Raw genomic sequence first — 26,419 nt, forward strand, 5'->3', positions numbered from 1 at the left:
TTGCTTCTGCACAAATAGCAGAGCAACCGGCTTCGATTTCAAGCCTGAAAAGCCTGCCTGCCAACAAAGTCTAAGTTCTGACTTTTGCCCCCAAGTTCTCAGAAACGATCGTAGCGGACACAGCTAGAATTTTATGCCGATATGAGTCCCAGGAGATTTGGAGTAACTCGCGGTCAGTAAGGACCAAGTTCATAGAAGAGAACGTAGCGGTGGCGTGTGGAACTTTATGCAGATTTGGGTTCCAGGAGATTCCGTGCTAAGTCCTGATCAGGGTAAAACTCACCCAAGGAGTTCCCTGCTCTTAGGAAAGTCTAGTTTTCAACCCCAGTTCCAAAGTAAGTGTGTCTTTTTGTCTGTATTTTGTGTATCGCGTGTAAGCGAATTTATGCCGAATAAATGACAATTTATTTAATTACCTTGTTTTGCTCAGTGTATGAACCCAGTAAAAAGGTGTAAATAACCTGGTCTTCCGTGACAATGTTCCACATACTTTTTAATTCAGTTTTTCTCTCTGGGAAAATACTTACTGAAACCTGTCTGACTTAATAACAATAGAGCAAAGGAAATAAAAAGATGTTTAAAATAACAGGTGGAGCAAACCTCATGCTGAGTATCTACGATGAATAGGGTTAAGACTTCTCATTTTTCTGACTTTCATGTTTTCAGAAGCAGCCAGCATTTTATATCCCTTCTCCCACTGAACAATTGCACTGTGAAATGGAAATATGGGACAGTGTGGTTATAGGACTAGGCACCGGATGTCATAAAGGAAAGAGGTAAAAGAGGCCATAGATGAAACATTTTGAAATGCTAATATAGTTATAAATAAATGAAGATATCTTTTATATGTTTGAGATTATGATTCTGCCATATTAGAGTAAAAGTAGATATGTGTTGCCCTAAGGGCTAGGTGAGTGTATACAGCAGTTCTTATATCAGAGAAACAAAATCATATACAGAAAATCATATAAAAACCACAGATAAAATATTCCAGTCCTACATTTTGGGATATCAATTAAGATTTCATTAGTACACATGGGTGTTATATATTTCCACATTCTGCTTGTGCTGTAAATCCTTATACTGTACCAATTTTGGTGCGGCGAAATTATGATTAACACTTCCCTCCCATCCCCCCACCCCCCACCCCACCCCCCTCACCCCACCCCCCTCCCAATCCCACTGAAGAGGAGAATACAGGTTTGTAGCTTCCCTAAAGGAGCAGGCAGAACACATTGCTTTCTTTCAGTGGAGGAGATTGTGATGGTCAAGGGTAACCAGGCTCCACAATAAAGGTTAAGCCCATCTGGTTTCCCTTGGGCCCCGTGGGTCCCTGGCAGCTACAGTACCTGCACCATAAGCCAGGGGCCAGGTATCATTGCATGAAAAGTTAAAGTGACCCCTGATTTTCCACTTTCCATGTTCCCTTTGCCCCAGACTCATGAAACTTGCTGTGTGTACATTTTAGGTGGGACATTTGGGTAGACATACAATTATAATGTTTGCAGGAGTTCGGGAGCCGGAACTACCAGTAGTCCCCTAATTCTCCCTGGTGAGCAGGCATGATTTGCCAGTACATGGGGTGAATTACACTGGGGCTTCCCAGTGTCCCCCAGACTCCTGGTTTTCGAGCCCAGATATCTTAGTCCTATTTCTCTTACAGCTATGAGTCTCCACAAGTTCCTCATGTATTAAAATATATTTTCTGTGTTTTATACATTTCTTATAAGGGTCTATACAGCCAGCCAGGGCATCTGCTTAAGGTGCCAGCAAGTCTGCATAGAGTTTGTAGTTCAAATAGGAGAGGATGTCTAGAGGTGAGAAAAACGTTTGGTAGGTTAGGAAGGGTTTGTCTAGGTCCGGAGAACAAAGGGCATCCTGTCAGACACCGTTTGAGTCCCCTAGACTTGGCAGAGCCTTCCCAGTGGGTGGCAAAGAGTGGGAGATACAGCTTGTAGGTGCTTCTCCCATTGGCTAATTCATATCTCCCACTCACCTGGCTTTTCGAGCCAGCTTGGCACGTCTCCTACTCTGACGTCAGCCAGGAGATGAACTCCTGTTTCTATTGGCTAGTGGGCTAGGTGTAACGATGCTCATCTCAAGCAGGAAACGGACCCACAGGGCTGAGTTAAGAATATGAAAGAACCGACCTGAGCCTATGGACAGAGTCCAGATAGAGTAGTGTCGTAAGCCAAAGGTCAAGGCTGGCAGCAGAGTTGCGTAGTCAATGAGAATGCAGAGGTGAAGGCAGCAGAAGACAGGAGTTGTCGAGGTACATAGTCGGGTCTGGTAATGAGGAAGACAAAAGGTAAGTGCATTGCATTTGAACTGGACTGAACTGAAACTTTGCTCTGCAACTTCCTGCTTACAGGGCTGTCCTTTAAAAGGAAGCTGCCATGAGCAAAAAAGAAGGATCCTGCCACAAAGGGCGAGCTAGATCAAAATCCCGGTCCAGACTCAGAAAACTCGGGACGGATTTTGAAAACCTCATAGTACACCCCCCCCCCCCCCCCACCCGGAATCGTTCTCTGGACGATTTAATCTGGGCTTGTCAGGGAACCTCTGGTGGAAACCTCAGATCAAGGATGAAGCGTTGACATCACTAGCACCAAGAATTCCCCTCTGGACTGTATCCCCTCCAAGATACAAGGTACTAGAGACTGCCTCGAGACCTATGGGAATCCAGGATCCGATGAGTTACATACTCCACTTGGCCATCTACTGGAACCAGGCCTGGGAGGGTGGGAGCAGAAGAGGAGTTGTTGCGGGCCACAGCCTTTAGGAGAGACACATGAAAGCCCAGAGGAAAATTTATGGTATCTGGTAATTCCAATTTAAATGTGACTAGATTTACTTGTTTCACAATCTTGTAGGGACCTATGAACATGGGCCCGAGCTTCAGGGAAGGACTCTTCAGATGGATGTTCCTGGTAGATAACCATACGAGATCTTCAACCTGGAACTGTGGGGCTGGCCGATGACGCTTATCTTCATGATCATTCTGCTAAATGGAGGCTTTAGTTACGTTGGTATGAATCCTTCTCCAGAGAGACTTTAGCTCCTGGACCTTGTCTTCTGGCGTGGGACTTCCAGATATGGAGGTGGACGATGGAAGTGTATAAGAAACTGCCTAAATAGTCTGAGACGGTAGAATGGCTCCTGGAAACAAGTAGATTGGTTCATTAAATGCCTGATGCGGTGGTATCTCCTCGGTTTGCTTCTTGTTGAAAACTTCCCCCAAATCCTGGTGTGCAAGGGTAAGGCCACCGTGGAGAGATACAGATGACAGCATTAAGTCAGAGCTGGGACAAGGTACAGACAAGCAAGTCCCATGAAATCGCTGGCCCAAGGTGATCACTTGCCTTGTTAACCAGTCGACAGTAGGGTTGTAGGCATGCAACCAAGGGAGTTAATACTATAGGTGCTGAGGGTGTATTGATAACCATGAAAAGGAGTAGCTCCTTATGTAGAACTCTGATGTAAACTACCAGGGGAAGGGACTCCTGGATGATGGTACCGGGTCCTAGGGATCTTCCGTCGATCACCGCAATCTTTAACGGATACTCCAAAGAGCTGAAGGGGAATTGTGTGCTGTTTGGTGAACGAAAGATTGAGGCAGTTAGCGGCTGCTCCGGAACCCACGAAGGCCTGAGGCCGAACCCAATGAGCGGGAAACCGGTAGAAGAATCCAGAAACACACGGAGGGAGGAGGGATGGTAGCGATGTCCAGTGAATGTTCTTCCAACTTCACTGGACACAGGCATTTTCCCGGCCCTGCAACGATCGGGCATTCATGGATCCGGTAGTCCTGGGACCCACAATACAGGAACAAACCTAAGGTATGCCTCCTGCTTCTCTCCTCTTCTGACAGACTGATAGTACCCAGCTGCATAGGCTCGTCATCTGGAAGAGATGGATGAACGAAATTTGGGGCCAACCGAATCGTGGGCTCCTAACAGCACGGCACTTCTCAGACAGGCATTCCTGCATTTTGAGATCGATCCATATGCCAAGAGAAATTAACTTTTCAAGGTCCTTAGGGAGGTCCTGACTGGTTAACTCATCTTTTAAGTGCTCCGAGAGTCCCTGCCAAAAGGCCGATACTTAAGCTTCATTATTCCAGCCAGTCTCAGCCACAAGGGTACAAAACTCAAAGCATATTGGCCTACCATGCAAGTTCCCTGGCAAATCCGCAGAAGTGAAGCAGAAGCAGAAGATACACGTCCAGGAGCGTCAAACACCAATTTGAGCATACGGATGAAAGCAGGGGAGTCGTTGATCAGGGGTGATTTCCAAGTCAGTACCTCATCAGTGAGAAGAGAAATGATGTAGGCCACCTGGGCTCATTGTGTGGTGAACATGGACGGTTGCAATTCAAATTGGATAGAGCATTGATTAAGGAATCCTCTGTATGCCATAGGGTCCCTCCTGTAATGGTGAGGGGCTAACCAGGCTCACAAATAAAGGTTAAGCTCGTTTGGTTACGTCTGATCTGTGTTTTGGGGCTCAAGCGTGTCAGCACTTGAGCCTAACTTTTGTATATGCATGCTATGTAATTGTGCGACAATAAAGAATGTTTGTGTTTTTACCTTTCCAAGGATGCCAGCAAGCACAGATTGCTAGGGTATGCATTTCATGGTGGGTTTTGCTGAGAAAGTGTTGTAAGAAGGAAGGAGGTGAACACGCCATCATGTACCTGAGTAGGAAACTGCTACCCAGGGAAGTGGCTTATGCCTCAATTGAAAATGAGTGCCTGGCCATACCTGTAGTTTGGACACTGAAGAATTTGCAGCCCTATTTGTATGGCAGGTCCTTTACAGTGATCATAGATCATACTGATGCAGCCACGAGTATCCGAACACTTGCCTGGAAAAATCTGGGTCAATACCCCAGTAATGCTGCAACATTTCTGTGACATTTCTGCAGACAGACTAATGGCCCATCGGATTAACACAGCGGGGGTCCCTGGCAGTCCCATTCAAACTGAATAAGACTGCCAGGAACCACCACTGTGTTAATCCGATGGGCCATTAGTCTGTTTGCAGAAATGTCACAGAAATGTTGCAGCATTTCTGGGAGATTGCCCCAGATTTTCAAAGGCAAGTGTTTGGATACTTGTTGCTACATCTGTAATCCTTTGAGTTGGCTACAAATGGTGTTGGGGGAGATTGGCAAGATACTATGCTGGAGCCTTGCACTTCAAGAATTTTGTCAAGGATTGGACTTTGGCTGAAGTGGATCCCAGTGGCAGGAACAGCAGGGAGCGAAGTAGGGGTCACAAGCAGAGATCAGAGGCAGGCGGCAGATAGCGAAGTCAGGTAACAAGCAGGGGTCCGAGGCAGGCGGCAGGTAGCGAAGTCAGGAAACAAGCAGAGGTCGGCAACAAGGAAACTGGAACAGGATAATAGCAATGGCTAGCACAGCAGTAAACACAGGAACATTGCAGGAGCTAAGGAACCAGTATAAACAGGCAAGGAGGAACAGGAAAGGGAGGTTTATATATGCAGGCTGAGAGGTGGAGCACAGGTGCAGAGGTGTCAGGTATCAGGGTCTGGAATGTTCCTTAGTTTAGCAGCAGCAATCCCGGTGGACAAGTATAGGTACTGCAGGCTAGAACAAGACATTGAGAGTGGCAGCAGTCCCGGTGGCCAAGCATGGGTACAGCAGGCGAGAGAATATGACAAATTTGACTTACCATTATGCACAAGAAAGGTAGTAAGCATGGTAAACACGTGTCTTTGTTATTCCTGGTAACCAACCATGATATGTTGTACGTCATGGAGTGTCTGAGCCTGGGCCGGGTCTGTTCCAGCAGGCTCCATGGTAGGTCCTGTTTATTCTGTCAAGGATTGGACTTCGGCTGAAGTGGATCCCAGTGGCAGCAACAGCAGGGAGTGAAGTAGGAGTCACAAGCAGAGATCAGAGGCAGGTGGCAGATAGCGAAGTCAGGAAACAAGCAGTGGTCCGAGGCAGGCGGCAGGAAACAAGCAGAGGTCGGCAACAAGGAAACTGGAACAGGATGATAGCAATAGCTAGCACAGCAGTAAACACAGGAACCTTGCAGGAGCTAAGGAACCAGTATAAACAGGCAAGGAGGAACAGGAAAGGGAGGTTTATATATGCAGGCTGAGAGGTGGAGCACAGGTGCAGAGGTGTCAGGTATCAGGGTCTGGAATGTTCCTTAGTTTAGCAGCAGCAATCCCGGTGGACAAGTATAGGTACTGCAGGCTAGAACAAGACATTGAGAGTGGCAGCAGTCCCGGTGGCCAAGCATGGGTACAGCAGGCGAGAGAATATGACAAATTTGACTTACCATTATGCACAAGAAAGGTAGTAAGCATGGTAATGCCGATGGACTTTCCCGACAGGACATTCCTAGTGAGTCAAAAAACCTCAAGAACATCCAGGCTTGCGGAGCCACCAGATGAGGTGACTGCTACAGAGCCTTCATCTTGGGGGGGGAGGTGTGAAAGTCAGAATGGGTGTTGTTTTTTCTACGTGCTGAAAACATTATTTATGAATTACTGGACTGAGTGCTGTCTTTATTTACCTACTGCAAGTATGGTAATATCTTTTATACTGTTTTTATAGGACTAACACCTCTACTTTACATTATTACTGAGTGCTGGCTATGGATTTTGGTGTGTGTGTGTGTGTGTGTGTGTGTGTGTGTGTGTGTGTGTGTGTGTGTGTGTGTGTGTGTGTGTGTGTGTGTGTGTGTGTGTGTGTGTGTGTGTGTGTGTGTGTGTGTGTGTGTGTGTGTGTGTGTGTGTGTTATTAATAGTTGTTTAATATGGTTCAGGAATAGGACGTATTCCAGTCTGTACTTTGTGGAGTTCGATATTTTGGATTTATTAGACATTTTAGCCAGTCCATGGACATTTAATTGCTAAATTCTCATGCAACGGGACGCTTGGAGTGACGTCACTAGTGCGCACCGGTTAGCCCGTCGTGGAGCACTGATGCGAACCAGGCTACACCACACGTTGAGTGGATGTTTGAACTGGGGCGCTCCCTGGGATGTGTGGCTAGAAAATGCTACAACGCCTGTGATGTATTAAAATATTAAAAAAATGTCAAAATTATGTTGTGATGTAAAAGAGTATAAAAATATATACTGGCCCTTTTGATGGTTTTTTTGGCTGCTGCTTGACCTTGAAGAAGGGAACCCCATGTCCTTCTTAACGTGGCAATGGGAGTATGAAGACGGTCAGTGCAAAACTCATGGACCTCACGATGTTGATGGAACAGGATGCAGTTGAATAAAAGATGGAATAAAAAATGGAATAAAAAATGGAATAAAACACAGTATTAATGCATAACATCCACATGTGTGGGGGATGAGGGGGGGGTGTAGGTGGAGGATATGATGGAAGGGGTGATAGTAGATTTCCACTAAATATACAATCAATGAAACATAAACATATAGTTTCAATGACTCACACGGGCTTGTGTGAGACTTCGCCCTCAACGCAGACTGTAAACAGGTAAAACACTTGGCTTTCTGTAAAACAGGAGCAATTGCTCCTGTTTCCAAGGGCTAGGAAAGATTGGTTCAATTCTCTCATACATTACTATACTTTAATTGAAGTAGACAACATTTACGGAAAGCCAAGTGTTTTACTAATTAATTAAGACACGGCGCCTATATATACTGCACACAATGAGCATCCGGCAGGAACCTGACGAAGCTTACTGCGAAACGAGTTGTTCCCTGCCGGAGCTCATTGAGAGAGGGACCCAGCCGACTGCAGGACATCCGGTGTAGATCCTCTCTTCTGGTTCCACTGCCGGACGCGCCAGTGAGAGCATCAACGGAGGAGGAGATCTTGCAGGATCAAACCACGCGGCTGAGGCTGGGCAACAAGAGTTGCCATTCAGTGTGAGTGTGCTTTTTGTTTATTCACCTTGTTTTTATAACGTTTATACTTGTCTATGTTTATGTTTTATACTGTTACCAATAAAGACCTGTTATATTGCTAACCCTGGTTTTGTACACATTTTTTGGTCTATGGGCAACGGGGAGAGGAGCCACTCACACACCACACCTATTGGGGGATATTTTGCTGAGACGATTCTACATCACCTATACAGGCTGACATCACCCTCTGAGGGCAAGAACTCCCATTAGGCCGTGTGAGTTTTATGTTTATTGTGACTCCACCATAGGAGTCTGCACTTACCAACTACAGTCTGCGTTGAGGGCGAAGTCTCACACAAGCCCGTGTGAGTCATTGAAACTATATGTTTCATTGATTGTATATTTAGTGGAAATCTACTATCACCCCTTCCATCATATCCACCACCTACACCCCCCCCCTCATCCCCCACACATGTGGATGTTATGCATTAATACTGTGTTTTATTCCATTTTTTATTCCATTTTTTATTCCATCTTTTATTCAACTGCATCCTGTTCCATCAAAATCGTGAGGTCCATGAGTTTTACACCACACATTGCCAGTGTATAGTTCTCTATCTTGGATGGGACTTCCTGAGCGACGACGCCAGTGCACGTTAAGCAACGGAGCCACACTTTAATAGCATGCAGCGGATCCTGTGCAAGGACATTCCAGCCCTCCATCTGGTGAGACGACGCTGATCCGAGGAAAGAGGAAGTCCAGGAGCCTTTGGGGAGAGACAGGATTGCATCCCATCCCTAGCCCAGCAGAGTCTTGAATGATTCCACGCTGTTTGCTGTTGTGGTAACATGTCCAAAACATGTCATGCCTGTTATATTCATTTTTAATGTACGTGTAATACTCACCCGCTGAATGAGATCAATACAATATTTCTTTATATACTACACAATGAGGTTTTGCGCTGTTTTCTCTTTTTGTTTTCTGATCTAGTATTGGTTCTGGAGCCATCCTTATTGAACAGCTGCAGTTACCTCATCTTTACACACGTGAACAGAACAGGTTTTATTGTATTTACTTGGTTCTGTTTCTATCACAACACTCATTGGTTATTTAACCACTTTTATACTATAAACATCACAATATAGGTTTTGTTAATAACATATTTGCTATATCACTGAGCGCAGTTTAATCACTTTTCACTGTTGTCACATAAGAACAGGCATTTACACCTTTTTACCAGGATCATTCATTGAGCAAAATAGGTAAGTGAAATAAATTGTAAATTTATTCGCATAAATAGGCATACACACAATAGAACACAAACTACAGGTGAAAAGACACACTTACTTGGGAACTGGGGTAAAAAAACTAAACTTTCCTAGCTGATGTGCACTCTATAACAGAGTTTTTCCTTGACCGGGACTTAGCTCCAAACGTCCTGGAACTAAAATCGGCTTGAAATCCCAACCGCGACCGCTACATTCCTTTCTGAGAACTTGGTCGCAAAAAGCTGGACAGAATATTTTCCGGGCAGACTTTTCTGAAACCGATGCTCTGCTATTCGTGCAAGAGCACTTTAATAAAGCCCGCCTGCAGTTCTGGCGCTGAGAATCACACCAGTGATTGGCTAAGAAGTTTCTTATAGTATTTTGGAGATCATTCACAAAATACTACAGCCAATCAGAGTGTGGGAACTTTCTCCTCAGCCAATCAGAGCGATGCCAGTCTGGAAAGCCGGGTAAGCGGAGAATCTGAATCTGCCAAGCGACATGCGCAAGTTTGCCACCTTAGTCCCTTGCTATTCAGATGCCACCCACTAGGTCAGGCTCCTTCAAGTTTGGTGAGGCAAATGGTAGCCCGGACAACTTTCATTCATCCCAAGACGTGGGTACTTGAGCCCTTCCCTGCAACACAAAGGATCTTTACACCCCAGGCATCCTCTGGTGGCTTTCATCTACGATGTCCTGCAGACTTACTGGCACCTAACTTGATAACCAATGTTCCGACAGGCAACCAAGGCTCTGAAAGTCCCAGCTCATTTACCGTGCACAACAGTATATACCATATTAAACAAACTGTTAATAAAAATATACTTTTATATGTCCTAAGTCTATGGGTGTGGGGACTAGAATAGAAAGCTGCACTTTATTTTCTACTAGTCTTTATTCCCTATACACTATCTAATAGACTGGTACTGGACTCAATGGGGGCTATGCACTAAGTAGTGATTACTGCTTTAAAGATCGCAAAGCTTTTAAGGCCGATACAGCCTGCTACGCGACTCACTAAGCAGTGATAACAGCGCTTTATCGGGCTTAAAAGGCATTTTTTCAGCCGTGAGAAAAACACGTCCGTTTTTTTTGTTTGATTCACTAAGCAGAGATAACTCAATCGTGCTTTAAAAGCACGCAGAATCACACGCCAGCTAAAGCCTGGTGCAAAAGAAGTGAACACAGTCAAAAAATCTGTGTTTACCTTTTTTCCGGCACACCATTAATACAGCAGGCCGGTGGGTGTCCCCGGGAGATCCCAGCGGGAGTCCGGGGCCCTCGGGTGGTCCCCGCGGGGAGTCCGGGGGTCCCCGCTGGCCTGCGGTACCAATCGTGTTCCCCCAAAAAAGGAAACATTTTAAAATAAATACACATAACACATACAGTACAGTATTGGGTAGATAAAGGGAGTCACATGGTCTACTACAACCACTATATCCCCAACAAATCAGATTGGGGATATAGTTCAAACAATCTGGTTGGCTAAAATACCATGTGACGGCAGCCATGTTGCTTTTGATGACGTCATGTTATAGGGAAAGGAAGCACAGCCATTCTGATTGGCTGGATTCATTTCCTTTACATGACGTCACAAAAAAAAAAGGAAAGGCACATGGTTTTCACTGGCCAATCAGAGCCGTGGGAACCATTTGCCGAAAATGTGATGTTATAGGCCTATGAAAGCCTATGCAGCCTCATTTTACGGCAAGAAACCGGGGAGGAAGGACCTGCTCCCCCAAGAGAACCTCAAGGGTGTGCCTATTGAAAATGTAAGAAGATACAGATGAAGAAGACCCCAGAAGACCCCAAAATTGGATGACAAATAACAGATGAAGAAAAAGAAAGAAGAAAAAGACTTTGGATTTTTTTTACCTGTGGCCTGTTCGTGGATTGGTTCGAGAGCTTGCGGTGTCCCCGGGAATCTGAGGGTGAAGACATCTAAAGGTAAGTAAAAACATTGAATGTATGTTATTTTTCTTTTACAGGTTTTTTATTTTTATTTTCTTTGTGTTTGTTTTTTTTTGGATGCCCATTCATTGCCACTGAATTTATGTATGTCTCAATGGATATACATAGATACAGGGGACAATCTAAGGTTGTTTTTGCAAATGCTTGTTTTTAGGTATTTTAAATGTATTTTGCTTCTTTGTTTAGAAATGATTGGGCAATTTAATTTTAATTTTTATTTAGTAAGATGTATTTTTAGTGGTGTTTTAAATAGTTTATTTCAGGGAGGGGGCTTGCTTTTTAATAGTGGCTTCTTTTTGGTAGTTAGATTTTGTCGGATGGTGTTTACTTTGAGCTTTCATTTATTTCATAATGGTTTTGTTTTGGTGGTTTAATTGTGAATTGTGGTCTTTATTTTGGATTAATTGATTGGTGGTAATTTAGTTCTTTTTACTTGTTAATTTGTTTTTAATTTCTTATATTTTGGATGGCTTTTGGATCTTGATTGTTTATTTTATTTTGAGCATTGACTGGCATAGTGTTAAATGATGCACAGATTATATGGGCATCATGTACCCACTGTACCATTCAATTGTTTAATTGGCATTTGTTATCTATTTAATTGGCAATGTGATGTGTTTTATTTTGATATGTGCTGTATTTTATTTTGCTATGTACTGTGTTTTATTTGGCTATGTAATGTTTTTTATTTGGACCTTTTTTTTAATCCTTAACCATTTCTTGGTATATTGGTAAATCATGCCCATATTATATGGGCATGATGTACCCACTGTACCAATGAATGGGTGAAGGGTGGGGGTAGTTGCCTGGGAGGGTGGTTAGGCCTCCTGGGTGGGTAGTGGCAGAGGGTGGGTTAACCTCTTAATTACTATAGCGGTTATTAACCGCAAAGGTGATTAAGGGGTTAGTGGACATTAGAATGTATTTTGCTATGTATTCTTTCTGGCAACGGAGGACATGGACCTGCAGTATGCTGATGAGGATGCCCTTCATATTGCCAGGGGTAAGTAGAATGGTCTTTATTTACTTTATTTATGCTTCATGGCTAATGTTGTGTTTAATAATGGGCAAATAATCTATTATCCATATCTGGATAATATTTTTTTTGACTATTACTGTTCGGTATGTGCTTTGGTGGTGGTGGGGGGTGTATTTATTGAAATGTAGGACATGTTTCATTTTTTTTAAATACAGGAATGGTACCGCAGGCCAGCGGGGACCCACAGGGACCACCCGAGGACCCCCGGAAGCCGACGTGCCCACCCAAGGATCCCTGGATGCCTACGGGGACCACCTGATGACCAATGGGGGACACTTGTGGGAAAGAACTGGGGGCCCCGCAGCTGTGGGGGCTCTGGGGACCCATGGGGACCACCCAAGGGTCCCAGACCCCTGTGGGAACAAACTGAGGGCCCCCAGACCCTTGTGGGAACAACCCGAGGGCCCCTGGACACCCATGGGGATGACCTGGGGACCTCCAGATGCCCACAGGGACAACCCGTGGAACCCATTGGTGCTACAGGGACCTGCAGGGACTACCTGGAGGCCACAGAGCCTAGCAGGGACCACCCAAGGGCCGCCAGATACCCATGGGTACCCCCCCGGGGTGTGCTGTGGGACCTGCAGACACCTGTAGGGACCACCCAGGGTACACCCAGGCCTGTTGTTTTAAGCCTGTGTGTAAAATAAATAAATAATGGTTTTATGTGGGGGCACAGGGTGGGTGGGTTTTGTATTGTTGTTTATTAAATATTGTAATGGTTTATTGGGGGCCTATTAGGTGGGTAGTGGGGCTGTTGAATATATTTTTTTAATTGTGGGTAGCGGGGGTGGGTGAAGGGGGTATTGTCCCCAAGGATGGGTTTTTAGGCCTACAGGCGGGTAGTGGGGGAGGGTGGGTTAACCCCTTAATTACTATAGCGGTTACTAACTGCTAAGGTGATAAAGGGGTTAGGGTACATTAGATTGTCTTTTTTATTGTTCTGTAATGTTTGTAGCAACATAGGACATGGACAGTGATGAGGATGAGGACAGCCTTCATCGTGGCAGCCTGGCAGGGGAGAGTGAAAGCTTTATATACTTTATTTATGCTGCTTAATGTTGTATTTTAATTGGGCAAATGCACTATTATCTATATCTGGATAATAGTCATTTTGACCATTATTGTACTGTATGTGACAGGGGGTGGGGGGGGGTGTATTTATTTATGTATTTTTAGGGAGCAACAGGATTGGTATCTCAGGCAAGCGGGGACCCCCGGACACCCGTGGGGGCTACCCGGGGGCCCTGCGGGTGCCCGGACACCCCCGTAGACCACTGCCAGGTTATAGTATAATTCCTGTGCAGTAAAAAAAAATCAGATATTTTATGTATGTTAGGGGGTGTATTGCAATATTTATTGGGGACAATGCTATTGTGCTTTAACCCCTTCATTGCCTTAGCGGATAGCCGTTAAGGTAATGAAGCTGCTTTAATGTAAATTTTTTAATAGTGTGCGGGAGCAGGGGGTCTCCTGAGCTGAACCGCTTTGATTTCTGGCTCAGGGACCTCCTGCTTCCCGAGTTACAAGGGTATCGGATGCCAGTGTCGCCGCCATTTTTAAAGCGTCCACGGAGGAGATACCGGCACCCCATATCTGGGCCTGAAACTCGGGAAGTAGGGAGTCCCCAAGGCTGAAATCAATGCGGTTCAGCTCACGGGACCCCCCGCTCCCGCACAATATTAATAAAAATTATATTAAAGCAGCTTCATTACCATAGCGGCTAGCCGCTACGGTAATTAATTATATTTTTTATTGATATGTGTGTTTTCCTACTAGTGTAGATGAGCAGGGGGTCTCTTGAGCTGACCCGCATTGGTTTCAGCCTTGGGGACCCCATACTTCATGAGATACAGGCCCCGTTATAGGGTGCCGGTATCCCCCTGCAAAATTTAACAGGGCCTGAATCTCATATAGTAAGGGGTCCCCGAGGCTGAAACCAATGCGGTTCAGCTCAGGAGACCCCCTACACTAGTACTAAAATGTATATTTATGCTTCATGATAACCTGTAAGAGCCCTGCATGGAGACGCAGCGTCTCCATGCAGTTCTTACAGGCTTTTTTTTCTATCAACTATCGCGCTTTACATGTTTAAGCACGATAGCAAGGGGGGAAAAAATCTTGCGCGATCGAGCATATTTTTGCTCGGCCGGAACATAAAGCCCTGAACTTGTTAGTGAATTCCGCTTTTGGCTTCACTTTTTATCGGCCAAGCAAATACTTTCCAATCGGGCGAAAAAACGCGCTTCTTAGTGCATAGCCCCCTAAGAGTCCCCTCACAACCTTATAATTATGGTTGGAGTGCCCATGAACCCCAATACAGGTTCTGGGCTATCTGGGCATTAACTGGGTATCCCCTTTAACCGAGGGACCCCTCATGGTTACAGGGACACTTTACATCCCTTTGCCCCATTTACCTTTCTGGGCTGTGCTGAAGCAGGGTACCCTAGCGGTGAGTCGCGCAAGAATTTTCAAGGGGAGATATTGCCGGGACAATGTGCCTACATGAATCCGAGAACCAAGCATGATTCTCGGGTACATTTTTAGGGGAAACGACAACGCCGGACCCCAACTACCTACAGATGCAGCAGCCATTATTTTAATAAATCACAGCGCCATTTTCGTGTGGGCTGCTGTACTCCAGGTGGCATGAACGTTGCCAATTGCCCCAAGCACACGTGTTTATCGTGGTTGCTTTGTTTGAATTTCATGGATTGTGTGCAATTAAATACAATTAAATGAATGAATTGTAATGTGTACAGTACTGTGCAAATGTGCTACTGTGCTACTGTGTCTATTTCAGGTGTTTAAAAGCCAGAACACTAAAATGCCATTTTATGCACTCGCCTGCACTCGCGTCTTAAGGCGGTACGGTTGGAAGAAATCTCGCACCATGTCATGGGTATTCCGAGGTATACACCGCGTGATTTGTTAAAATAATGGCTGCTGCATCTGTAGGCACGTTCTGGCAACAATTTCTCTGCACAACCCCCCTTGAAACTCATACCATAGCAATCCCTGCTTGCTGGCATCCCTGGAAAAGCAAAAACACATAAATTCTTTCTTGTCGCATTTTACAGTTTATGCATAAACAGTTACTGGGTTCAAGAGCTGACTCTACTTGAACCCCAACACACGAATCAGGGGTAACCATTCATGGTTATACAACAAACGACAGAGAAGCCCAATGCTACATCCAACATAACAGAAATACACAGTAAAATACTTATATATTCTCTTGAAATAGGGTCATTTAGTTTAACCCTTTGGCCAAAGCGTTGTAAGCTTGCGAGCCACGACAAGGCAGACACCTGTTCGCAAGGCCTAACACTACCAGATACAATACTAATATACCTCTATTAGGATTAAAATTCTCATTTACCTCTATTAGGAGGGAGAAAGACCACAGTGGGTCTATATCCGGCAGAATGAGGCACTTGCAAACTAGGGAAGTGGGGAGGGGCGGGCTTAAAACCTGGGAAGGAGGAGCCACTAACCTCCAACAGCTGAAACAGCTGAGAATGGGTTAACAAAACACAGAACCCCAGCATCCTTCCCAGGTTTTAAGCCCGCCCCTCTCCACTTCCCCAGTTTGCAAGTGCCTCATTCTGCTGGATATAGACCCACTGTGGTCTTTCTGGCAGCAGCAGCATTTAGGATAGATTGTAGTGGAGACAGGTGAGAGGCAGGAAGGCTGGACAGCAGGAGGTTACAGTTATCGAGACGGGAGCGAATGAGAGCCTAAGTCAGAGTTTTAGCAGTGGAGCAACAGAGGAAAGGCAGTATAGGGATTCAGCCGGTTCGCACCGGTTCGTGCGCACCTTTACCTAAAATATCCTCTGTTCGCCGAGTCGGTGTGAGAAGGGAGAGAGCAGAGCTTCTGCTAAAAGACTGAGCAGATTGCTCCATCATGATTGGCTGCTGCTGTGTTATGCAGCCAATCAGGAGGTGGCAGGAGCCTGGGGATGGAGCCAAAGAACCGAGAAAATGCATGCAGCAAAGAGAGGTGAGGCTGTGTCTTGTGTGTGTGAGGATTCGGGGGTCACGGCAGTCGCTGCATACCCCCCTTACCTCCTACAGCTCCCGCTGCCATTGGATGTCTGTCATGGGAGACTCCTGTGGCGGGTAGGATCTCGGTGGCCGGAACAGCACGAGCATAGTAGGGGTCACAAGCAGGGGTCCGAGGCAGGCGGCAGGTAGCAAAGTCAGGAAACAAGCAGAGGTCCGAGGCAGGCGGCAGGTAGCGAAGTCAGGTAACAAGCAGAGGTCGGCAACGAGGAGACTGGAACATGACAGGAGAGCAAGGACAGGTCTGGGGGCAGGGACTGAGAACAGGAACAAACAGGGACAAGCCAGATTACCAGCAAGGGCTTTTACTGTGAACAGACTTCTATAATACAGGTACAGGTACAGAAAACAGATCAGGATCAGAAGCATGTGCATAAGCAGTCTGACTTCAAGCAAAGGCAAAAACAACAGACAGGAAGCAAGCTATAAAGGACAGAGACAGGAGCAACAAGAAGACAGACAGACAGAGGAACCCAGAGCCAACAGAAGGCAGCAGCACACCCAGTGGACAAGGAAGCTATGGCTAGGCATGAGGTCTAGGCGATCCTGACAATGTCCTCGCCTCCGGTCCCACCTGGTTCCCGTGGATCTGAGGCTTCCCATCGTCCCCAATGGGCCACCACTGCCCTGCAGGCAGTCCGCAATCAGGCGGCTGCCATTTGTCCTGGGCGCACGCTCTCCAACATTACAAAGCGCACACCAGGCGAAGTTAATTTATTCACTGCTCTGGCAGTGAGACCACGCCCCCAACACACACGCAGGCTGTTACTTAGTCCCAAATCTGATCACCTGTCTGCCTATCAAGGTAACCAATCCCGGACAGCTCCTCGTGCTCCTCTAGGCCTGCCTCCGCTTCCTATTGGTCAGCTGCACTATATAATGCCTGTTGTACCACTTTCACATTGCTCGACATAGTCTCTCCTTGTGGATGTCTATTCTGGCTCTCTCTTGTCTTCGCTTATTCAGGTTACGTCTCGGCTTGGCGGATGTTACGCCGGTGCTGCCCGCAGACCAGACCCGTCCCTTATACTGAGGTGGGGACGTATCTGAGCACGCACCTGCAGCAAAAGGAGCGTGTCCGGAGTGTGGTGTTTTAGGCGTTGCCAGGCCAGGTGGTGTTAGCTTTAGCAATACTTGCCGGTACCGGTAAAGAATTTCCGTAGTCGTTGCCATTAGCCAAGGTCAGGGATTGGAGAATTCAGGAAGGTCGGTGTCCAAGCAGGGATCGAGAGCCAGAGGTTGACATCCGCCAAGCCAAGTCGTGTCCTGAGTAAATAAAGAGAGAAAGTACCAGAGTAGACATCCGCAAGATGAGCGATGTGGAAATGGCAGGACAGGCATAATATAGTGAGGCTGGCGAATAGGAAGAGGGGGCAGACCTGGAGGAATGCATGGAGCTGTCCTGGATAGGATGCCTAAAGAGGAATACAGGTGAGCAGTCTTTATGCCTGATTGACTTCTGTGAGAGTGTTGGGGCGGGGCCTCACTGCAGGAGTAGTGAATAAATTAAAGGGCTCTGACGCGCGCTCTGTAATGGGAGAGGGCACGCGCCCGTGTACAGAGGCAGCCGCCATAGCTCGAGCCGCTTGCAGCTCAGCAACCACCCGCCGGCGACGAAGAGGGAGTCCCCCAACCATAGCAACCAGACGGGGCTGGTGAAGGGGGCGCCCCACAGTAGCGGGCGGGACATGAGGTGAGAGGAGGTCATGCCGCGGCCGTCGTGACCCCCGGATCCTCACAGCGGACTACACTCTCTGGCTCCCAACCCCGGCTCCCTCTTGACTACGCGGCTTCTCATGTCCCTTGATCTCAGCTGGGACCCCGAACTTCCAGATCTCTCCTCTCCCTGACCTTGGCTAACGGCAACTACTATGTCTCTTTTTTTACCAGTACTGGCAAGTATTGCTACAGCTATTTCCACCTGGCCAGGCAACACCAAAACACCACACTCCAGACACGCTCCTTCTGCTGTGGGTGCGAGCACATATACATCCCCACCTCAGTGTAAGGGTCGGGTCTGGTATGCGGGCAGCACCGGCGTAACAGTGTGTCCTGTGTAGTTTGCCTGTGTCTGTCCTGTGTAGTTTGCCTGGGTCTGTCCTGTGTAGTTTGCCTTTGTAGTTTGCTTGTGTCTGTCCTGTGTAGTTTGCCTGTGTCTGTCTGTGTAGTTTGCCTGTGTCTGTCCTGTGTAGTTTGCCTGTGTCTGTCCTGTGTAGTTTGCCTGTGTCTGTCCTGTGTAGTTTGCCTGTGTCTGTCCTGTGTTGTTTGCCTGTGTCTGTGTAGTTTGCTTGTGTCCATTTGTATTTGCACTGGTTGCAGGCTGCACGTATTTCCACTGGTTCCTCCTGGTCTCTCTGCTCCCCCACCCTGGTCTCTGCACCCCACCCACCCTGGTCTCTCACCCTGTGAGATGTGAGTGGGTTCAGTGATAGATGTGAGAGGGGGGTCAGGGAGAGATATGAGGGGGCATTGGAGAGATGTGAGGGGGGGCTGGGAGAGATGTGAGGGGGGCTTGGAGAGATGTGAGGGGGGCTGGGAGATATGTAAGGGGGCTGGGGGAGAGGGGTTGTGGGGGAGATGTGAGGAAGACTGGGAGAGATGTGAGGGGGTTGGGGAAGGGGGCTGGGAGAGATGTGAGGGGGCTGGGAGAGATGTGAGGGGGTTGGGGAGGAGGGCTGGGAGAGATGTGAAGGGGGCTGGGAGAGATGTGAATGGGGCTTGGAGAGATTTGAGGGGGCTGTAGGGGGGGTCAGGGAGAGATGTGAGAGGGGCTGGGGGGTCAGGGAGAGATGTGAGAGGGGGGTCGGGGGAGATGTGAGGGGGTCAGGGAGAGATGTGAGAGGGGGGTGGGAGAGATGTGAGAGGGGCTGGGAGAGGGCTGGGAGAGATGTGAATGGGTCTGGGGGGACTGGGAGAGATATGAGGGGGCTGAGGGGAGGCTGGGAGAGATGTGAGGGGGTCAGGGAGATACCTTTGTCTCTATCCTACCATCTCTCTCTCCCCCCGTCTCTCTCCCCCATCTCTCTCTCCCCATCTCTCTCTCTCTCTCCCCATCTCTCTCTCTCAGGGAGAGATGTGAGAGGGGGGTCAGGGAGAGATGTGAGGGGGTCAGGGAGAGAAGTGAGGGGCTGGGAGAGATGTGAGGGGGCTGTGGAGGGGCTGGGAGAGATGTGAGAGGAGCTATGCGGGCTGGGAGAGATGTGAGGGGGACTGGGGAGAGGCTGGGAGAGATGTGAGGTGGGCTGGGGGGGTGGGAGAGATGTGAGGCGGACTGGGAGAGATTTGAGAGGGGGTCAGGGAGAGATGAGAGGGGGTCAGGGAGAGATGTGAGAGGGGGATGGGAGAGAAGTGAGGGGGGCTGGGAGAGATGTGAGGGTGGCTGTGGAGGGGCTGGGAGAGATGTGAGAGGGGCTGGGGGGGCTGGGAGAGATGTGAGGGGGACTGGGGGGGAGGCTGGGAGAGATGTGAGAGGGGGGTCAAGGAGAGATGTGAGAGGGGTTGGGGAGGCTGGGAGAGATGTGAGGGGTTCAGGGAGAGACCTTCGTCTCTCTACCCCATCTATCTCTCTCCCCTCATCTCTCTCCCCATCTCTCTCTCTCTCTCTCCCTGTCTCTCTCTCCCCTGTCCCTCTCTCTCCCCATCTCTCTCTCTCTCCCCCGTCTCTCTCACCCATCTCTCTCTCTCCCCATCTCTCTCTCTCCCCCCATCTCTCTTTCTCTCCCCCCGTCTCTCTCTCCCCCGTCTTTCTCCTCCCCCCTACCCTCTTTCCTCCCTCCCCCCCTCCGTGAGAGAGAACCTGTTGCTAAAAATTTTGAATCCCGCCACTGAGGAAAGGGCGTATCTTTTTAATATTGTGGAGGAAAAAGCGACAGTATTAGAAACATTTTGAATGTGAGAGGAGAATGTAAGAGAGTTGAGTCGAGTGTGACCCCTAGGCAACGTGCTTGCGCTATAGGGTGTATGACAAAACTTCCAACAGTAATGTGGAAGAGGGTAGTAGGGACAGGTTTGGGATGAAATATGAGAAGCTCTGTTTTTGACATGTTAACTTTACTGTAAGTCAGCGGAGGGCCATCCAGGTTGATATCGCAGAGAGTCATTCAGAAACATTGGTCTGTACAGCACGTATAAGGTCAGGGGTTAAAAAGTAAAGTTGTGTGTCGCCAGCATAGAGGTGATATTTGAACCCAACAGATGTGATTAGGTCACCTAGAGAGAGTGTGTAAAGAGAAAAAAGGAGAGGTCCCAGGACAGAGCCCTGGGGTACCCCAACAGAGAGATCAATAGAGGAGGAGGAGGTGTTAGCAGAAGAGACACTGAAAGTACAATGGGAGAGGTAAGAGGAGATCCAGGATAGAGCTGTGTTACGATTACCAGGAGTATGGAGAATGTGAAGGATAAGAGGGTGCTCAACAGTATCTAACGCTGCAGAGAGTTCACGTAATATGAGCAGAGTGTAATGACCTCTGTCTTTGACAGCATGGAGGTCATTAGTTATTTTAGTGAGGCCTGTTTCAGTGGAGTGAGCAGTGCGGAAGCGAGATTGTAGAGAGCCTAGGAGAGAATAGGTGTTGAGAAAGCGAGAGAATACAAGATGTTCAAGGAGTTTAGAAGCAAAAGACAGAAGGGAGGCAGGCTGATAGGTAGAACGACAGGTAGGTTCAAGCATGCTGTTTTTTTAGTAATGGTATGACTGTTGCATGTTTGAAGGAGGAGGGAAAGGTACCAGAGTAGAGGGAGGAGTTAAAAATGTGTGTGAACATAGGGATTATAGTAGGAGCAAGAGGTTTTAGGAGATGGGAGAGAATGGGGTCAAGAGGACAAGGGGTAGAAGGAGAAGAGGAGATCAGCAGTGACACATCCTCCTTTGTGACAGCCGAAAAAAAGACAAGGAAGGCAGGAGGAGAGTTAGGAAGATGTCTAGGATGGGAGGAGGAAACAGAGGGGATGTCCTTACACATGGATTCCACTATTTCATTGAAATAGTCCGCAAAGTCCTGAGGTGAGATGGAGGAAGCACAACAGGCAGCAGAGGGTGGTCTCAGTAGGGAGTAAAAGACAGAGAAGAGTCAGCGTGGGTAAGATTTTTAAGTGCTTATTAGTAAAGAAAAGTAGGTTTGTTTAGCCTGAGAGAGGGCAGAGTTGAAACAGGAGAGCATAAATTTGTAGAGAAAAAGTCTGCGAGAGTGTCAGATTTCCTCCAGAGGCGTTCAGAGTGAAGGAATGCAGCATGCGCATGAATGAATTTAGCCAGGGTCTAGGGTTTGAAGGGCGAGAATGGCAGAGAGAAAGCGGGGCATGTAGATCAAGAGAGGAGGATAGGTCAAAGTTGTCATTCCTGACCAGGTTGTCAGGGTCTCGAGCAGGGCAGAGAGAGGAGAGGGAGGAATCAAAAGCTAGTAGGTTAATAGAGTGCAGGTCTCTGCAGAAACGAGGGGTAGATAGAGGTGGAGAAGGGGAGAAGCGAGAGAGAAAATGAGATGAGATAATGGCCAGAGAGAGGAACGGGGGAAATGGAGAAATCAGAGAGAAAAAAGTTTTTTGGTGAAAACCAGGTCTAGGTAGTGGCCATCCTTGTGGGAGCTGGCTGCAGTTCACTGTTGAAGGCCAAAAGAAGAGGTTAGAGAGAGAAAGAGGGAGGCCCAAGGGACAGAGGGGTCATCAATATGGCAGTTGAAGTCCCCAAGGAGAAGAACAGGGGAGTCTGAGGAAAGAAAGAAAGAGAGCCAGGATTCAAAGTGAGAGAGAAAGACAGAAGGGGGATGAGTAGAGGTAGGTGGGCGATAGATGACCGCCACGTGTACAGGGAGAGGAGAGAAAATCTGGACAGTGTGAGCCTCAAAGGAGGGAAAAGCAAGAGAGGGAGGAATAGGAAGGGTTCAATAGTGGCAGAGAGAGGAGAGCCAGAGCCCAACGCCTCCACCCCTGCCATCGGGGCATGGAGTGTGGAAGAAAGAAAGGCCACCATAAGAGAGGGCAGATTCCAGTGCAGAATCAGACTGAGTGAGCCAAGTCTCAGTAATAGCAAAGAAGAGCAGAGAGTGAGAGAGAGAGAAAGAAGTCATGCACAGAGAGGCACTTGTTAGAAAGGGAGCGAGCATTCCAAAGGGCACAGGAGAAAGGGAGAGAGGAGGGAGGGTGGCAGGGGATGGGTATGAGGTTAGAGGGATTGACACCAGAGGCAGTTGAAATTGCATGTGGTAGGACGAGGACAAGAGCATGTAGAAGTAAGGCAGGGACCAGGATTGGGAGAGATATCCCCAGAAACAAGGAGGAGAAGCGTGGATAGAAAGAGAATGTGTGAGGATGATTTGTAGGGGTGTGTTTTAGTGCAGGGAGTATAGCTGTGTAGTGACAGAGGGCGCAGGAAAGAAAGGAGTTCACGTGAGCTGAGAAATGGTGAAGGAAGGAGAGATGGAAATATACAGTATAAATAAATTTAGAGATATAATGAGGCTGGTAGAAAGAAGTGCGTACTTTGTGAAGAAGTGAGGTCACAGCAAATATAAATAGTAATAGTGGCATCACAGCAATAGTTTAGTGCTGAGATGTGCAGTCTGGGATATATACCTCTCCACAATCCTGAAGTAACAGTATAGCCCAAACTATTTAATCATTATTGCTGAATCTGCTGTTTTAGGGTTTGTCACAATGTAGTAATAAACAGGTTACATTTTGTGTGCAATATGGTTACAAGGAGTTAACCTTGATAAATGTGTTTTTAATTTCTGTTGCATGGGAATCTCATAAAAGATTAGGTTTCATTTGCAGGTGCATGTAATAAATTAATTAAGGGAATATGTTATATTTTTCCAGGGATCAACTTGCTCTAATTGATTATATTAAAATGACAGCAGGGGTGGAGCGACATATCTCAGGTAATTACTCAATGTGCCTCTGTATTATCAAAGACAATATTGAGACCAGATACACAGGGGTTACCAAAAGGACAGTATATTCTATATCATTAAAAGCTCACATGAATTGCAGTAAAATATTTGATAACCTGTAACATTTTTAACAATATACAAATCTGTGAACTGTAATGTAAAAATTATTATAATTGCACTATGACACATAATAGAGAGTCTATCTCATCATCAAAGTTAACAACAGATTAATTACATTACATACTGTATGTCACAACTACTGTAAGTGACAACTCAGTCACTTTGTAGGGTCTTTTATCTCTCATTAAGGTAGGAAACGTAGGGTTCGCTTATCAAGGGCACAAAACAGAGCAGGAACAAAATCAAAATACCTAGCTCCCTCTGGAACACTAACTAATATACTTGTCAGTTCCATAACTGTAGATTAGAGCACTATGCGCTTTACCAATACTTAGCCCTTTTACCTCTGTAAGCGACACCTGAAGTCTATCTCTGTAACACTCTCAGGCTGTGGGCTTGGTCCAAACCACAAGCCCTGCATCCAGCAGGCCTGGGTGCTGTTCCAAGCGGTGTCCTTGCTGGTTGTGGCAATGCTCAGTTCTGTCAGGCTGCTGACTGTTTTTTAAAGCCTTTGCAATCAGCAGTTAACCAGCAAACCCTAGATGCTTGCCTAGATAGGAGTTTAATCTCCTGATTGCTGGAGCGCATGCATACTGCATGCTCTCTCTAACGTAGACATTCTATGACTGTCATGATGTACATCCAGGAGGTTATCCTGAATATGACAATGTCAGTATAATTAATCTACTAACTACTGGGAGAGAGTTATTAAGTATTTTATACAATCTGATTACATTTGGAATTACAGCGTTCCTCCTCTCCCAGACCTCAGGCTGTAAAACTGTCTGTAGCTGGGGGGGAAGTGGATTTACTCTTGCAGATTGTGGGCTATAAGAATTTGTGTTTGACAAACACAAGGTGAACCTTATTCTGGGGGTACACAATATAGTCTAATGCGTTCCCAAATGTAGTAAGGGGTCTAAAAACCAGTGGGTTATACTACTATATTCCCCACTTTAAAATCACATATCACAAATGGTGACAATCTCTGAAAGAGTAGTCTGGTCAACAGAAAGATCTCCGGAGAACAGCGATGAGACACAATAGTGAAGACTGTATAACATTTTTGTTTATATCTCAAATTTAAAACCTTTTAGACATATAGTAATATTATCAGGAACTCCCAGGTTACAAACACCCTGCAATCTCACCACCTCTATGTGTGTCAGTATCCCACTTGACACTCTCGTCATTCCTTCCTGTATGCTCACCTTGATGTCAGGGAAGAATGACGCATCAGACTCGATCCCCTGACTCTACACGTTTCACCATAAACAGTTTCTGCAGGAGTCAATACTCACTGACTACCAGACTTCTACTACAGCATATATTCACCCAATGGTAATACCTAATCAATCAATTAGAGAACACAGGGAAATATTGCTGAAATACCCTCATGCTTAAAACATATACCGCAATAGAGAATTCAAACACACCTCACTGGATTCAAGATGTAGTAGTATGTATTTCCATCTTTCTAATACAAATGCAAATTACATTTACATATAGATTTGTATAACCTCTGTTGTTCAAACATAGTGGCATAGCACCATGTGGATAAATAGCCTAGTGTTAAATCTTTATGGCTCAGATTAAATACCCAAATCTAACCAATAATTATGGGTCATTATATAAAATACTAACAATACTGTTTCTTACATAACTCTTTAGGCATTTATACTAACAAACATCCTATTGATACTTATTAAAACAGTAAATTCTATACAACAGTGTAGCAGTCTCTTAACTCATGGTGGCCACGGCCAGGGTGAAAGCGCATGCACATGCGCACTCATGTGTAGTGCGATGAATTACATTATGGCAATGTGATTGGCCATAGTGCCCATGAGAGTTCCTTGGAGAGAAGCTTGTGGATACAAATTATCTTGGATCTGCCGAGTGATGGCTGGGTCATGTGAGCAGTTCGCCCAATGAGGGCAAACCAGCTCCATGATGTCATGGCCACGCCCCCAAAAACACCCCTGACACACCACTGTCACGATGTGTTCACCACAAACAAGGCGTGACCACGGGGTCGAGGTGGGGATGGATATAAACACCACCCACAGCCAAATTGGGCGCGTCTGGAGTGTAGGTTGGTTGAGGTATTCAGGTCGTGGTTGGAGAGGTACGGATAATCGATATACTTGCCGGGGTCTGGGTTGGAGAGGTACGGATCATTGCAAGTACTATTAGCCGGGGTCCAGGTTGGAGAGAGGAGAATGGTCGTTGTACGGATGTCGAGGTCACGCGGATTGTCGTATATAGCCAGGATCAGGAGTACAGAAGAGTGGAGTACAAAAGAAGCCGGGTCAATGACAGAGTGCTGCGAACAAGAGGACAAGACAAGACTGCGAGGCTAGGAAGCAAGGAACACAACGGAACATTGAATTATGCTCAGCCAATTTGCCAGTGGGGCAACTGAGCATAAGTAGGAGCGAGCGACCAATGAAAAACCTGCAGCATGGAAGTGTGGCAGCAGCGAGGGATGTTGTTGGTGAATCCGGAGCATGAATCAGGTGGGGTGAGTATTCCTGATAATCTATAAATGTTATACTCTCTGCACTATTGTGTCTCATTTCTTCCCATGAGATCTTTCTGCCGACCAGACTACCCCTGCAGAGATTGCCATTGTTTGTTTTATGTGATTTTAAAGCATGGAATATGCAAGTTGTATAACCTACCGGCCTTTAGACCCCCCCATTTAGGAATGTATTACACAGTTTTTTTGTCTATTTCTCTTTGTATGTAACTTTTTTAATAAAATAATATAATACAGCAAGTACTGTCTTTGAGCTCAAATTGAACCTATTGCCTTTGAAGTGATTGCACTTATTTTTGGCCACTTTTTGCTGAGTGGGGTAAATGTTCATTTGTATATTTTTCTGGGGCCAGGTACTCCAGAATAATCCCTTGAAATATTCCTGGCAGTGGCAGCAAAATTGGGGTGTTGTGTAAGGATTTGGGGAGGTGAGAGTCAAACTGGGCGATCACCTTCACTCACACTTAAGTGCACATAGTCAGCGTGTAAGTAACAGTGCTTAATAGCATCTGCTATATCTTTCCTTCCAGAAGAAGGAATAATAGAGCCTCGAAAAGAAGATTCCTTAGGAAGTACCAAATGGTGGGAATCTGGGATTTAATATGATGTGTCTCATAAACGTATATTTATGCCACTCAGGATTATCTTTATTTGCACCT

General features: G+C 46.6%; 1 long non-coding RNA gene across 1 annotated transcript in view; it reads right to left on the minus strand.

Moving 5' to 3' along the window:
- Positions 1–23,682, minus strand: part of LOC142470874 (uncharacterized) — a 32,365-nt gene extending 8,683 nt beyond the window's left edge. Inside the window, exons 1-2 of the long non-coding RNA XR_012789351.1 lie at positions 23,563–23,682; positions 11,006–11,071 (exon numbers count right to left, since the gene is read on the minus strand). This is a non-coding gene — a long non-coding RNA (uncharacterized LOC142470874). The remainder of the gene's footprint in view (positions 1–11,005; positions 11,072–23,562) is intronic.
- Positions 23,683–26,419: the final 2,737 nt, after the last annotated feature.

The sequence above is a fragment of the Ascaphus truei genome, chromosome 1, assembly GCF_040206685.1.
Source record: "Ascaphus truei isolate aAscTru1 chromosome 1, aAscTru1.hap1, whole genome shotgun sequence".
Lineage (NCBI taxonomy): Eukaryota > Metazoa > Chordata > Amphibia > Anura > Ascaphidae > Ascaphus > Ascaphus truei.